This window comes from Macaca nemestrina, chromosome 17 (genome assembly GCF_043159975.1).
Source record: "Macaca nemestrina isolate mMacNem1 chromosome 17, mMacNem.hap1, whole genome shotgun sequence".
NCBI classification, from domain to species: domain Eukaryota; kingdom Metazoa; phylum Chordata; class Mammalia; order Primates; family Cercopithecidae; genus Macaca; species Macaca nemestrina.
Genome location: NC_092141.1, coordinates 23948368 through 23952545, shown reverse-complemented (window position 1 = coordinate 23952545; position 4178 = coordinate 23948368). Strand labels below are relative to the sequence as shown.

The 4178-nt window shown below is 47.6% G+C and overlaps 1 pseudogene; it reads left to right on the top strand.

The window, feature by feature from the left end:
• The first annotated feature begins 2852 nt into the window (after positions 1-2852).
• LOC139359338 (coilin pseudogene) lies at positions 2853-3730 on the top strand (annotated as a pseudogene).
• Positions 3731-4178: the final 448 nt, after the last annotated feature.

The window sequence follows — 4178 nt, the reverse complement described above, 5'->3', positions numbered from 1 at the left end:
CTTCAGGGAAGTATTTGGTGGGAAAAAAAGTCACTGTAGAACACACCAACTAAAAGTAATTTGGAAAAAAAAATCCATGACACTGACTATGTAGCAGTCACCATTAAGTACTTACACGTTATTGACTCATTTAATCTTCATAACAACTGCATTAGGTAGGTCTTCTTCCCCCCGTTTTTACAGATAAGGAAATTGAGACACAGAGGTTCGAGTGACTTGCCCAGAGTCACCCAGCTAGACTGGGCTCAAACCCAGGTAGGCTGGCTCCAGAGTGTTTGCAAGAAACAGGAATTTCCCAGTATTAAAACTTGAGAAGCCCATTAAAAAAAAAAATAGTTTCCCCACTGACCCCCTGCCCTGCTGGGTGCTGGGACCTGGAGGTGAAAGGGGGGCCATCAAGGTCCCTGGGCAGCAGAGCCCACAGCCTGGTACAGGGAGACATACCGGGAAAATCCCACACCCAAGCGAGTGTGCCCAGCACTGCAAGGGGGAGGCACCAGGCTGGGCGGCACCAGGAAGGTGTCTTTGAGGAAGGGACATTCGGGTTAAGACCCACAGGAGGCCTAGGAGCTGGCCAAATGGAGGATGAGAGGGCAGTGTTCCAGGCTGAGCAGACAGCCCGAGGGAGGAGAACATGGTCAGGCTGAGGGACTGCGCCGGCTGAAAGGTGGAGGCGAGGGCGCAGAGGCCAGCCAGGGCTGCCTGGAGCCTGGGGACTCTACCCCAACCCTAGCAGCGGGAAGAGAGGGGGCGGGGCCGTCACCTGCTCGAACTGGTCAGTGATGGTCTTGGGCTCCTTGTGCCTCTAGAACCACATCATGTACTTGGTGTAGAATTGCCACGACTGCTTCTTTAGGGCCTTGGCTGCCAGGTACTGTGCCTTAGTGCCCTGGGGGAGGAACAGTGGAGAGGGGGACCAGGGGGCCCCCAAACTGGGTGGGGAGCCAGGGGGATGGGGCAGGACATCAGGGCTGAACCCTGGCCCCCGCCAACGACCACAGTTGGGCTGGACAATCCTCTTGGAGATGGGGCTGGGGACACAGAACATACCAATGCTAGTCAGGAGAAGGAAAATGAGACAGGAGGTGAAAATTGCTTTCAGAGAAGCTTTGAGAAGGAAGAAAAACTAACGTATGATGAGAGCTGAGAGAGGAGGCAATTTAGAAAATTTCCCAAGTGGGGATGCGGGTGGAGGTCACTCATGACTCACTGGGGTGGGGAGGAGGCTGGACAGTTCCCCAGTGGCCTCCAGGGAGGCCTGAGAATGTGCCGATGAGTGGAGTGGGGTTGGCCTAGACTGAGGGGCTGTAAAAAAAGGCATGTACACCACACAGATAGGCATTCACACACTCTGTCACATAAGCCAAGACTGGAGAAGTTGGAGTCACTGCTTAGTGGTGGTCTACATAGGATTTTTTTTTTTTTTGAGACAAAGTCTCGCTCTTGTTCCCCAAGCTGGAGTGCGATGGCACGATCTCAGCTCACTGTAACCTCTGCCTCCTGGGTTCAAGCAAATCTCCTGCCTTGGCCCCCCTGAGTAGCTGGGATTACAGGCACCTGCCACCACGCCCGGCTAATGTTTGTATTTTCAGTAGAGATGGAATTTCACCACGTTGGCCAGGCTGGTCTCGAGCCCCTGACCTCAGGCAATCCACCCGCCTCGGCCTCCCAAAGTGCTGGGATAACAGGCATGAGCCACTGCACTCGGCCTACACAGGATTTTTGACTGCCCAGCAGGGATGCCTGATTGGGATTCCTGAACATACTAGCTCCAATCAGAGAGCCTGACCCGCATGGTGACAAGGGCTGACTGCTCACTCGCGAGAGCCAGCAGCTATTCTGGGTTCCACTCAGGGGCATATAGGATCGAGGCTCTAATTCATGCCCCATAGGAGCCGATTCCTCACATTAGTCTCTCCAGACTCAAGAAGATGACCCCAGCCTCCAAACTCAATTTAAAAATAGTCCAAAATATCTCTCGACTTCCGCTGAGCACCAAGCAAGATAGCAGCTTCCAAGATCGTTAGGCTACGGTTTCAATCTGATTATCCACTGCCAGTTACCCCGCACTGTACGGCCTTCTGGCTTCTGGTCGACTTGAACAGATGCGGAGTCATCACAGATCTCATTAGTCTCATCCACCAGCGCTTCGGCTTCAGTTCTGGGGCCCTCCTAAGCCTCTACCTGGAGGGGGGCCTCCTGCCCGCCACCGAGAGCACGCGCCTGGTGAGAGACAATGACTGCCTCAGAGTTAAATTAGAAGAGAGAGGAGCCGCTGAGAATCCTGTAGTCATCAGTAATGGGAGACTAATTTATCTCTTAGAAAAGCAAAGAAGGGGCATTTCAGTTAGAGGAAGATGAAGAAACTGAACCAGATTACAAATATTCAAAGAAGCATTGGAAGAGGCAAGAGAACAATAACAATAATGAGAAGGTCTTGGATCTGGAACCAGAAGCTGTCACAGATCAGACTGTCAGCAAAAAAAAAAAAAAAAAAAGAAAAGAAAGAAAAAAGAAAACAACCTGTGGCACCGTGGGTGATGATAACGAAGAGACCAAAAGAAAATCCCCAAAGAAAAAGGAGAAATGTGAATATAAAAAAAAGGCCAAGAATCTCAAGTCTCCTAAAATACAGGCAGTAAAAGACTGGGCCAATCAGAGATGTAGTTCTCCAAAAAGTTCTGCTAGAAACAGCCTTGTTAAAGCCAAAAGGAAAGGTATTGTAAGCGTTTGCTCAAAAGAGAGTCCCATTTCCTCCTTGGCATCTGAGTCTTGTGATGAATCTATAGTGATGGTCCCAGTAAAGTCACTTTGGAGGCTAGAAATTCCTCAGAGAAATTACCAACTGAGTTATCGAAGGAAGGACCCTCTACCAAAAATACAACTGCAGACAAACTGGTATAAAACCTGGCTTTTGCCTTACCCCTAGCAAGGGCAAGACCTCTGGAACAACATCTTCTAGTTCAGACTCTAGTTCAGAGTCAGATGACCAATGCTTGATGTCATCGAGCACCCTGGAGTGTGCTGCGAGTTTCTTAAAGACAGCAGGCCTTTTTGCAGGAAGAGGTTGTCCAGGCCCAGGGCTGTCATTACAGACTGCAGGTGCTTCTGGATAGAGGCGTTCTGGCCCAAATAGTGGTGGACAGGCTCCTGGTCCTTCTCCCAGTGTGTCTCTCCCCAGTAGTTTAGGAAGAGGATGATGTAGAGGAGAGAACACTTTTTTCTTGGAAGGGAGCTAAGGGACGGGGCATACTGGGGAGAGGTTGAGGATGAGGGCATCCTGTTTCCTGTGTTGTAAATAGAAGCACTGATAACCAGAGGCAACAGCAATTAAATGACGTGGTAACAAATTCATCTGCTTTTATCCAGAATCTGGTAGAGACACACAAGAAGGACTATAGTCTGTTACCACTGTTAGCAGCTGCCCCTCAAGTTGGAGAAAAGATTGCATTTAAGCTTTTGGAACTAACATCCAGTTACCCTCCTGATGTCTCTGACTGCAAGGAAGGAAGAATATTAAGCCACAATTCAGAGACCCATCAAGTAGATATAGAGATTCTTTCATCCTTACCTGCCTTGAGAGAACCTGGGCAATTTGATTTGGGTTATCACAATGAAAATGGAACTGAGGTAGTGGAGTACACTGACACAGGAGAGCAAGATCACTGTATTTTGGAGAGAGTTGATTGACCCAAGACTGATGAATACATCAAGTACAGAACCTGCCTGAGTATGACATCTCCACCTTATAGTTTATGAATGTCTGTTTGTGAAAGTAACTATAACCCAAACTTTTTTTCTTTTTTTTTTTTTAGACGGAGCCAAACTTTTTTTTAAGAGGATTTGGAAGTTGTATGGATTTTTTTGTTATCTTCACTTTACTGAATAGGAAACAATCTACCTCATCATTTAAAATGACATGGGTGTCGGTTGTATAGATCTTTGGTTTGTTGTCAGGTTTAATTTCAGTTAACAAAATGTAAAACATGACATTCCCTGCAGACATTATTGTATCCAGTGTGGTTTTTTCTCTGTTTCAAATGTTTTTGGCCATCAAGCAGCAGTCATCAGTAGGAGTTTATAGTACCAAGAATGTGCTGCTATCTTGTCTCAATAAGTTTTAAGTAACATTTAAAAATATTAAAGCATGTTACTTGACCTAACTTTTTAGCATTTGA